The 12500-nt window shown below is 49.0% G+C and overlaps 1 protein-coding gene across 1 annotated transcript in view; it reads left to right on the forward strand.

The window, feature by feature from the left end:
• Nucleotides 1–295: 295 nt before the first annotated feature.
• LOC310772940 (homeobox protein Meis1-like) overlaps nucleotides 296–12500 on the forward strand; it is a 32395-nt gene continuing 20190 nt past the window's right edge. The window contains exon 1 of the transcript XR_014552528.1: nucleotides 296–322. The gene's annotated coding sequence lies outside the window, so the exon portion shown is untranslated. The remainder of the gene's footprint in view (nucleotides 323–12500) is intronic.

Genomic DNA, 12500 nt, shown 5'->3' on the forward strand with positions numbered 1-12500 from the left:
CGGGTAGGCCTATGTCTTGTATGTCTACACCATGTTAGGGAGGAGCAGGGTTGGTTGGAGGTCAGGAGAAGGTGCGGACTTAGGTTACACAATACAACAAACATGAGAACATATAGAATACATATACAGTGAGATGCTATATGACCCTGGAGCATGTCTTCTCTTTATGATTGCTTACATGCGTGGATATTTCTCTTAATCGCTGTGACAAAGACGCTCATGTGTGCGTTTCTCCCTCCCTGCAGCACCCGTACCCGTCTGAAGAGCAGAAGAAGCAGCTAGCTCAAGACACAGGCCTCACCATCTTACAAGTAAACAACTGGTGAGTCAAGAGTTCTGTTCCCCCCCATCTCTCCCCCACCAGCATCACTCTGCCTTCTCCCCCACCAGCATCACTCTGCCTTCTCCCCCACCAGCATCACTCTGCCTTCTCCCCCACCAGCATCACTCTGTCTTCTCCCCCACCAGCATCACTCTGCCTTCTCCCCCACCAGCATCACTCTGCCTTCTCCCCCACCAGCATCACTCTGCCTTCTCCCCCACCAGCATCACTCTGCCTTCTCCCCCACCAGCATCACTCTGCCTTCTCCCCCACCAGCATCACTCTGTCTTCTCCCCCACCAGCATCACTCTGCCTTCTCCCCCACCAGCATCACTCTGCCTTCTCCCCCACCAGCATCACTCTGCCTTCTCCCCCACCAGCATCACTCTGTCTTCTCCCCCACCAGCATCACTCTGTCTTCTCCCCCACCAGCATCACTCTGCCTTCTCCCCCACCGCCAGCATCACTCTGTCTTCTCCCCCACCAGCATCACCTCCCCTCTCCCTGCCAGCCAAGATGACTAATACTCCTAAAGTGTGAAAACCATTTATGTACAGTGCCCCCCTCCCTCATATAGACAGGGAGACACACACACACACACACACACACACACACACACAACCGCGGTAGCATTATTATATGTAAGCTACCAGGATGTTGCGTGTTATCAGCAAAGCGCTGTGCCACTAAATCAGTGGTCTTTGTGCTTTGATGCACATGTATTCAGTGGGTTCAATTTACGGGAGAAAGGGAGATGTCCTAAGCTACCCCTACACCCCCTACGCCCAAAACCATACCGTGCACCACCACCAGTGCCACCACAGAAGGCACAAACCACCTCCACCCCCTCCCCATCTTCCACAAGCTATATGCTGGATTAGGGTTTTGGTGGCCTGGCCAGCAGGTCCTTTGTAGATGGCTTAGCACATAACTAGGGGTGGTGGATTAAATAAAATGATCACAGAAGCAAAGAAATGATACAGGAATTACTTATCAAAATACTAGCCCAGGTTTTATCTGCGGCTTAAATTTGTTCAGTACATTCTCAGGGTGATGTTCAGATTAATTGAACTGACAGCTTCCTTTCAAAATTCCAGGAAGGTATTTGCACGGATTTCAGGTCTTACACAAACTTAATTATATGGAACCCCATTTTATCATTCTAATTCCATGTAGCGGGGGTTCTATTTACAAATGACAAGACTCTGGCTTTTATTCACAGCTTTCCTTAATATATTTATCAAAGCGGGTTCATTTACAAAGTGCTCTATCTGCTGGGTACAGGCAGGCCCACATTAAGCAAGCCTTTAGCTTTATCACACTCACAGCCCCACAAGCCACCCCAGGGTCAATTGATTTTTTGGTTCTGTGATTCATTTTTTTCTTCATTTTTCCTGGATCACAATGAGAAACATGCCTGGAGAATTAGCCTGGTTTGTCTGCCTTATCTGTCAGACTCCCCCCTCCTTCTCCCCTCTCTCTCTCCCCCTCTGTCTCTCTGCCCCCTCCTCTCTCTGTCTCTGTCTCTCACCCTTCTATTCCTACCCCCCCTCCCGTATAGCCAGGGGAAGTCAAGCTACTTAAATTGGCCACAGGAACCGCTGTTATCAGACTTTAATGCACCCTACAGTGTGGATAGCATTTCAATTACACCAGTAACCAAAGATTAGCCCCCGCTTGCCTGTTTCATGCCTCGTGCCGCCGTTTCGGGACGCCACGCACCTTACCTACAGGAGCAGAAAATTGAGTTGCCTTGCCTGTGTCATGGTGATTAATGCAGAAGTAGTCGGCTAACCTGGGAGGAATGAGAGAGAGACAGAGAGAGAGACAGGGAGACAGAGAGAGAGAGAGAGAGTGAAACAGACAGAGACATAGACATAGACAGAGATAGATATAGAGGAAGAGGCCATGAAATCCAAGCCCAGCCCTGAAATGCCTCAGATCCATTTCTAAAAACGTCTGAAAGAATCTCTCGGTGTGACACATCCTCATGGGCCGAGTCACCACACACATGCGCACACACACACAAAAAAAAACACACACACACACACACACACACACACACACACACACACACACACACACACACACACACACACAAACACACACACAGATGATCTTGGAGCTGCATATTACTGTTACACCAGTTGTGTTAACAAAAACACAACAGGAGTCTGTTTTCGCAAATCAAGTCATTAGAGAGGCTGAGACACTGGGCCGGTCTATCTCAAGCTGAGACACTGGGCCGGTCTATCTCAAGCTGAGACACTGGGCCGGTCTATCTCAAGCTGAGACACTGGGCCGGTCTATCTCAAGCTGAGACACTGGGCCGGTCTATCTCAGGCTGAGACACTGGGCTGGTCTATCTCAGACACTGGGCCGGTCTATCTCAAGCTGAGACACTGGGCTGGTCTATCTCAGGCTGAGACACTGGGCTGGTCTATCTCAGGCTGAGACACTGGGCCGGTCTATCTCAGACACTGGGCTGGTCTATCTCAGGCTGAGACACTGGGCCGGTCTATCTCAGACACTGGGCCGGTCTATCTCAAGCTGAGACACTGGGCCGGTCTATCTCAGGCTGAGACACTGGGCCGGTCTATCTCAGACACTGGGCCGGTCTATCTCAAGCTGAGACACTGGGCCGGTCTATCTCAGGCTGAGACACTGGGCCGGTCTATCTCAGGCTGAGACACTGGGCCGGTCTATCTCAGGCTGAGACACTGGGCCGGTCTATCTCAGGCTGAGACACTGGGCCGGTCTATCTCAGACACTGGGCCGGTCTATCTCAAGCTGAGACACTGGGCCGTTCTATCTCGGGGACATTGGAGAGGCTGAGACACTTGGCCGGTCTATCTCAGGGACATTCTGGGGGAGAGGCTGAGACACTGGGCCTATCTATCTTGGGGACATTCTGGGGTCACCTCGCCTGGAAGCCAGACGCTGCCACGTTATTGGCTATTTTACCCTGAAGGAAAGATGAGAAAGAGACAGGATGCTGGCTGTAGTTGTTAACTAGGCAGGACAGTGAGTTACAGTTAAATGTCTCTTTGTTTGGGTTGAGCCCCTCTCCGTCTCTCGTTGGTTTCTGGTTCCAGGGGCTGTTGAGACGGTCCACCCAGGATATGACACACCTCCACCATATGAAATTCCTCTAAAAAAAAAGCCCCTCAAATTCCTGGCTGGCCCCTTGCATTGTGCTGCAGCTCCCTTTGATGCATGGCCGCTGCCGCGTTGCTGGCCCACGAGAGCGAGAGAGAGAGAGAGAGAGAGAGACAGAGGGAGGGAGAGAGAGAGTCAGAGGGAGGGAGAGATAGAGAGACAGAGGGAGGGAGAGAGAGAGACAGAGGGAGGGAGAGATAGAGAGACAGAGGGAGGGAGAGAGAGAGAGACAGAGGGAGGGAGAGATAGAGGGAGAGGAACAGGCAGAGGATGAGAGGGGGGAGGGAATGGCCGCCGTCTTGGGTTTCCAGAGCTCTCCCTCGGGGGAAGGATGTGCTGAATCAGGGCTTTGTCCGCCGGCACAATCGCGGCCCAGCGAGGGCACAAGGGTGCTCTGTGTGAGTGTCAATAGACGGCGCATCTCCGTCTCTCCCCTCTCACCCCACCAACCCCCCCCAACCCCACCATCCAACCAACACCTCCCTGAATGTTTACCTGCGTCTCACCCCAACCCCCCCAACCTCACCGTCCAACCAACACCTCCCTGAATGTTTACCTGCGTCTCACCCCAAAACCCCCCGAACCTCACCGACCAACCAACATCTCCCTTAACGTTTACCTGCGCCTCACCCCAAAACCCCACCAACCTCACCATCCAACCAACACCTCCCTTAACGTTGACCTGCGCCTCACCCCAAAACCTCCCCAACCTCACCGTCCAACCAACACCTCCCTTAATGTTTACCTGCGCCTCACCCCAAAACCTCCCCAACCTCACCGTCCAACCAACACCTCCCTTAACGGTTACCTGCACCTCACATGTACGCATGGAAAAATACAACCCTCTAAACCGATTCCAGCTGCTATGAAAGCTTTTGGCTTGGTACCACGGGGCAAGGCTTCACCTGTCTCTCTAAAAGCACTTGTCGATAATTTGTGCCATCGTTAGCTAGCAGCCTCACCTGTTAGCATGAGTAGCACACACACACCCCATTAGCTGTCTGATGCTAATCAGGAAGAAAGGAAAAGGTTAAAGTCCACACTCTCGCTGCACTGGTGGGGAAAGGATGAGGAGGAGGGCTTAATTATTCCCTTAATAGTAGCACCCGTGTGCGTGAATGTGTGTGTACGTGCACGTTATGCTCATTATTACCAATGGGACACTGCACTCACACAGTGTGTGCGGAGACGCCATGTGTGTACAGTGGGTTAGGACACCATTAGTTGACCATTAGGTAGGGTCGCGTTGTGTTTGCTCTGCTTCCATTGAGACAACTGGCGTCGCGCTAACAGAATGGGGGAGTGGTCCGACACATAATTGCATTTGTTTAAGATTGTAGGAGAAGGTGAGGGCCATGTCATGCATGTGGTGGTGGGATAGTAAAGTGGGTGAAACGGCAGGTATCTTTACACTGGAGGAGGGCTTGGCAAGGAGCCTAAAAAGAAGGATGAGACATCACTCACGTCATAGCGTTCGAATTTTGCATTGGGGCCAGAATTTGGGGGCCAGTTCTGTTGAAGTGAATGGGGCAGGCAGGGTAAGTCCCACTATAAAGTTTAAACCATCATATCTGTGTCGTTTCACCTTTGATTGAAAAATGCTTCCACCAGATTGAAGGAAAAACATTACATGATGTTGACTGATGCCCTCTTCGGTCATGTATCATGATGTAGTTAGCTAATTTAGCTCTATTTTGGACCAAACAGGGGCTTGAGTTGAGCTATATGCAGCTGCTGGACAGAGCCTGATTTGTTTAGAGGGCAATAATAAGGAACACATTTAGATAAATAAAATAAAAACATCATGTTTTCTTTAATCTGGTGGAAGGATTTTTCAATCAAACGTGTAACGGCCCAGATATGATATTTTATAGTGAGACTTTCTATGCCCGCCGCATTCACTGCAATAGAACTGGCCCCAATGCCGAATTGGACTGCTGTGGCGCGACTGTTGTCTTCTCCTTCTTTTTCGGGTCCTTGGCTCAGCAGTTTATACAGTAGGCTATCAGGCGGTGTAGTTGCCTGTCTCAGCAGCTCCTGGTGTCCTGCTATCAGTCTGGGCTAAATGGAGCCTGACCGAATCCTTTCATCTCCCAGCGTCAGACCCAGCACGACGTGCCCTCACGCACCGCCATAAACACACAGCAACACTACTGCCATTATTTACTGCTGCAGCATTACACACACACACACACACACACACACACACACACACACACACACACACACACACACACACACACACACGCAAGCACACACACGCACACACACACACACACACACACACACACACACACACACACACACACACACACACACATAACCACACGCACACAGGGTTATTACATGGGCCTGAGAGATGACTCCGATGACAGATGAGTGGGAGAAACAGCGTCTAAAAAAAGGAAGGAAATCGTCCCCTCATTATTCCCTCATCTCACAGGCAGCCAGTTGGTCATTTCCATGGCACAGAGAGAGAGAGAGAGAGAGAGAGAGAGAGAGAGAGAGAGAGAGAGAGAGAGAGAGAGAGAGGGGGAGGGAGAGACATAGAGAGACAGAAAGAGAGGGAGTGAGAGACAGAGAGAGAGAGACAGAGACAGACAGAGAGAGACAGAAAGAGAGAGAGAGACACACACACAGAGAGAGACAGAAAGAGAGACAGAGATAGACAGAGCGAGAGAGAGAGAGAGAGAGAGAGAGAGAATCAGTCAGTTGTTGGCATGGATAATGACTGAGTGCTGTGCCACTGGAGCACTAATAACAATAAAGAGGGCACTGAGCCACACTCTATTTTTACTTCTCTGCCTTCTCTCTACAGCCCAGAGGGGCTGCACACACACACACCCACACGCACGCACACACACACACACACACACACACACACACACACACACACACACACACACACACACACACACACACACACACACACACACACACACACACACACACACACACACGCACACACACACAGATGCACACAGGGGAGAGGCTGTAATTAGCGGCAGAAAGGAATACAATGAGTGAGTTATTAAGACACAGGGGCGGATCTGGGCCAACCTTTGCCCCCTGTCGGAGCACAGGTCACATGATAAGGGAGGGATATCCGCCAGACGACGGCGCCAAGCGGCCCGTGCCCACTGGGAGGACCAAATAGGCCGATCTCTTTGAGCATCCACAGCAAGGCAAGGTGCACTGATTGGGTTAAAAAAAAAAGATGATTCCACTCACTAAGAGGATAAACTCCAGCTGTAATCAGTCCTCATTTTATTGCTGTCTATATGTTTACACTTATATTTTGGGCATTTCGCTGATGGGCTTATTCAGAGACTTAGCAACCATACAATAAGCGCACATTTCTAGATCACTAAAATGACATGCAAGCATTGTTAAGACCATTAGTGTCAGAGTTCTAGGAAAATAAATAAAATAAGAGCTAGGAAGAATATTTTTTTTTACCAATTAGAGCGAAGAGGACAGGATATACCCCAGTCATGGCACTCTTCTTGCATTTACAATTTTGCCTATCTAGTCAGAATCTAGATCCTCCTGTCAGATTGCTTTCCATAGCACAGCCTCTGCAGACTAGCATACAGCCTGCAGAAGCTAGAGTCAGACTAGTATACTTACAGCCTGCAGAAGCTAGAGTCAGACTAGTATACTTACAGCCTGCAGAAGCTAGAGTCAGACTAGCATACATACAGCCTCCAGAAGCTAGAGTCAGACTAGCATACAGCCTGCAGAAGCTAGAGTCAGACTAGCATACAGCCTGCAGAAGCTAGAGTCAGACTAGCATACAGCCTGCAGAAGCTAGAGTCAGACTAGTATACAGCCTGCAGAAGCTAGAGTCAGACTAGTATACTTACAGCCTGCAGAAGCTAGAGTCAGACTAGCATACAGCCTGCAGAAGCTAGAGTCAGACTAGCATACAGCCTGCAGAAGCTAGAGTCAGGCTAGTATACATACAGCCTGCAGAAGCTAGAGTCAGACTAGCATACAGCCTGCAGAAGCTAGAGTCAGGCTAGTATACAGCCTGCAGAAGCTAGAGTCAGACTAGCATACATACAGCCTGCAGAAGCTAGAGTCAGACTAGTATACAGCCTGCAGAAGCTAGAGTCAGACTAGCATACATACAGCCTGCAGAAGCTAGAGTCAGGCTAGCATACAGCCTGCAGAAGCTAGAGTCAGACTAGCATACATACAGCCTGCAGAAGCTAGAGTCAGACTAGTATACAGCCTGCAGAAGCTAGAGTCAGACTAGCATACATACAGCCTGCAGAAGCTAGAGTCAGGCTAGCATACATACAGCCTGCAGAAGCAAGTCAGACTAGCATACATACAGCCTGCAGAAGCTAGAGTCAGACTAGCATACAGCCTGCAGAAGCTAGAGTCAGACTAGCATACAGCCTGCAGAAGCTAGAGTCAGGCTAGTATACATACAGCCTGCAGAAGCTAGAGTCAGACTAGCATACAGCCTGCAGAAGCTAGAGTCAGACTAGCATACAGCCTGCAGAAGCTAGAGTCAGGCTAGTATACATACAGCCTGCAGAAGCTAGAGTCAGACTAGCATACATACAGCCTGCAGAAGCTAGAGTCAGGCTAGCATACATACAGCCTGCAGAAGCTAGTCAGACTAGCATACATACAGTCTGCAGAAGCTAGAGTCAGACTAGCATACATACAGCCTGCAGAAGCTAGAGTCAGACTAGCATACAGCCTGCAGAAGCTAGAGTCAGGCTAGTATACATACAGCCTGCAGAAGCTAGAGTCAGACTAGCATACAGCCTGCAGAAGCTAGAGTCAGGCTAGTATACATACAGCCTGCAGAAGCTAGAGTCAGGCTAGCATACATACAGCCTGCAGAAGCTAGAGTCAGGCTAGCATACATACAGCCTGCAGAAGCTAGAGTCAGACTAGCATACATACAGCCTGCAGAAGCTAGAGTCAGACTAGCATACATACAGCCTGCAGAAGCTAGAGTCAGGCTAGCATACATACAGCCTGCAGAAGCTAGTCAGACTAGCATACAGCCTGCAGAAGCTAGAGTCAGACTATCATACAGCCTGCAGAAGCTAGAGTCAGACTAGCATACAGTCTGCAGAAGCTAGAGTCAGACTATCATACAGCCTACAGAAGCTAGAGTCAGACTAGCATACAGCCTGCAGAAGCTAGAGTCAGACTAGTATACAGACTGCAGAAGCTAGAGTCAGACTAGCATACAGTCTGCAGAAGCTAGAGTCAGACTAACATACAGTCTGCAGAAGCTAGAGTCAGACTAGCATACAGCCTGCAGAAGCTAGAGTCAGACTAGTATACAGCCTGCAGAAGCTAGAGTCAGACTAGCATACATACAGCCTGCAGAAGCTAGAGTCAGACTAGCATACAGCCTGCAGAAGCTAGAGTCAGACTAGCATACAGCCTGCAGAAGCTAGAGTCAGACTAGCATACAGCCTGCAGAAGCTAGAGTCAGACTAGTATACAGCCTGCAGAAGCTAGAGTCAGACTAGCATACATACAGCCTGCAGAAGCTAGAGTCAGACTAGCATACAGCCTGCAGAAGCTAGAGTCAGGCTAGTATACATACAGCCTGCAGAAGCTAGAGTCAGGCTAGTATACATGGTGCCCCGTCTATGTACCGACAGCACGCAGTGCCGACAGCCCGCAATGCCGATAGCCCACAAGCAGAACCAGCTGAGCGAGGCGGCGTGCAGCGTGTCGGTGGACCGGCTGGAGCTAACCTCTCCCAGCCCCCACGCCTAAACGTAGCCTCCCCCAGACCCAGACCCTGACCCTAAACACCTAACCTCTCCCACCCCCCACGCCTAAACCTAACCTCCCCAGACCCTAACCCTAAACACCTAACCTCTCCCACCCCCCACGCCTAAACTTAACCTCCCCCAGACCCTCACCCTAAACACCTAACCTCTCCCACCCCCCACGCCACGCCTAAACCTAACGTCGGCATTGCGGGCTGTCGGCACTGTGGGTGGTCGGCATAGCGGGTGGACCCCAGTATACATACAGCCTGCAGAAGCTAGAGTCAGACTAGCATACATACAGCCTGCAGAAGCTAGAGTCAGACTAGCATACATACAGCCTACAGAAGCTAGAGTCAGACTAGCATACAGCCTGCAGAAGCTAAAGTCAGGCTAGTATACATACAGCCTGCAGAAACTAGAGTCAGACTAGCATACAGCCTGCAGAAGCTAGAGTCAGGCTAGTATACATACAGCCTGCAGAAGCTAGAGTCAGACTAGCATACATACAGCCTGCAGAAGCTAGAGTCAGGCTAGTATACATACAGCCTGCAGAAGCTAGAGTCAGACTAGCATACAGCCTGCAGAAGCTAGAGTCAGGCTAGTATACATACAGCCTGCAGAGTCAGACTAGCATACAGCCTGCAGAAGCTAGAGTCAGGCTAGCATACATACGTACAGCCTGCAGAAGCTAGAGTCAGACTAGCATACATACAGCCTGCAGAGTCAGACTAGCATACAGCCTGCAGAAGCTAGAGTCAGGCTAGCATACATACAGCCTGCAGAAGCTAGAGTCAGGCTAGCATACATACAGCCTGCAGAAGCTAGTCAGACTAGCATACACCCTGCAGAAGCTAGAGTCAGACTAGCATACAGCCTGCAGAAGCTAGAGTCAGACTAGCATACAGCCTGCAGAAGCTAGAGTCAGACTAGTATACAGTCTGCAGAAGCTAGAGTCAGACTAGCATACAGTCTGCAGAAGCTAGAGTCAGACTAGCATACAGTCTGCAGAAGCTAGAGTCAGACTAGCATACAGACTGCAGAAGCTAGAGTCAGACTAGCATACAGACTGCAGAAGCTAGAGTCAGACTAGCATACAGACTGCAGAAGCTAGAGTCAGACTAGCATACAGTCTGCAGAAGCTAGAATCAGACTAGCATACAGACTGCAGAAGCTAGAGTCAGACTAGCATACAGTCTGCAGAAGCTAGAGTCAGACTAGCATACAGTCTGCAGAAGCTAGAATCAGATTAGCATACAGACTGCAGAAGCTAGAGTCAGACTAGCATACAGTCTGCAGAAGCTAGAGTCAGACTAGCATACAGCCTGCAGAAGCTAGAGTCAGACTAGTATACAGCCTGCAGAAGCTAGAGTCAGTCTAGCATACAGCCTGCAGAAGCTAGAGTCAGACTAGCATACATACAGCCTGCAGAAGATAGAGTCAGACTAGCATACAGCCTGCAGAAGCTAGAGTCAGACTAGTATACATACAGCCTGCAGAAGCTAGAGTCAGACTAGCATACAGCCTGCAGAAGCTAGAGTCAGACTAGCATACAGCCTGCAGAAGCTAGAGTCAGACTAGCATACAGCCTGCAGAAGCTAGATTCAGACTAGCATGCAGCCTGCAGAAGCTAGAGTCAGACTAGCATACAGCCTGCAGAAGCTAGAGTCAGACTAGCATACAGCCTGCAGAAGCTAGAGTCAGACTAGCATACATACAGCCTGCAGAAGCTAGAGTCAGACTAGCATACATACAGCCTGCAGAAGCTAGAGTCAGACTAGTATACAGCCTGCAGAAGCTAGAGTCAGACTAGCATACATACAGCCTGCAGAAGCTAGAGTCAGACTAGTATACAGCCTGCAGAAGCTAGAGTCAGACTAGCATACAGCCTGCAGAAGCTAGAGTCAGACTAGCATACATACAGCCTGCAGAAGCTAGAGTCAGACTAGCATACATACAGCCTGCAGAAGCTAGAGTCAGACTAGCATACAGCCTGCAGAAGCTAGAGTCAGACTAGCATACAGCCTGCAGAAGATAGAGTCAGACTAGCATACACGCCTACATTTATTATTAGAATTTTATTTGGTAGCGGCAATGCCATTTATCATAGTCCTAACACAGAGCATGAAGCTGATATGTTCCAAACAAAATTTATAGCTGTGGTTTATTTTACAATAATGTTTCCTACCCGGAAGTGGTCCGCTTGCTACTGTGAAGTCATCAGCAGGCTCTGTAACGTTAGCCTCGGGAGTCGGGTTTATCGCTGGGGGAAAGACCTCTAGCCGCCGGGGCCGGATGAAACACGTCCTATTAACAGGTTATGTTTGTTTCTAAGTGATTAATATGTTTCTCCGCAAATGCGACGATGTTTTGCGAGACACCGGTTCTGCATGAGAACTGCCCCCAGAAAGCAGGCCCGCCCACAACACTCATGATTGGTTCTCCGATGCAAGGCTTCCAACAGCGCCACCTAATGTTATGCAAAGATTTAAATAGTAATATTCTCAGTCTTACAGGAGTGAAACGGATTAAGACTGAGGGCTGAGTCTAATTCACATGCAACAGAGGTATATTCACATGCAACAGAGGTATATACAGTTTCAGTTTCACATGCAACAGAGGTATATTCACATGCAACAGAGGTATATACAGTTTCAGTTTCACATGCAACAGAGGTATATTCACATGCAACAGAGGTATATACAGTTTCAGTTTCACATGCAACAGAGGTATATTCACATGCAACAGAGGTATATACAGTTTCAGTTTCACATGCAACAGAGGTATATTCACATGCAACAGAGGTATATACAGTTTCAGTTTCACATGCAACAGAGGTATATTCACATGCAACAGAGGTATATACAGTTTCAGTTTCACATGCAACATCTATTGAACGTAAAGAGCATTTTGTTTGCAGTATGTGAGAATGAGAAAGAGAAAAAGACAAATTTGTTCCTGCACTTAGCAGAGCATTTTCCAGCCCCTTTCGGAGCCCAATGAGACACGTAGCAACGCTGCCTTTTATGATTTTTTTATGATCTTCTGGCTTGGCGGGCGAAGCCGTTATGAAATGCAAAATAATAACTAATATTTTCCAAATGTAACATAAAACTATGAAATTGGCCCAACCACCTTTTTTTCTACATTCTTACAAAGTATTTAAGTCTTGTGAATTTTCACACAGAGCCATTTGAGGTCCTCCCTCTCTCTCTTCTACATCACTAGCTAATTCTCTCTTCTTTCCCCTCTTTCTGGCCTTC

The sequence above is a fragment of the Poromitra crassiceps genome, assembly GCF_964638095.1.
Source record: "Poromitra crassiceps genome assembly, chromosome: 3".
NCBI lineage: Eukaryota > Metazoa > Chordata > Actinopteri > Beryciformes > Melamphaidae > Poromitra > Poromitra crassiceps.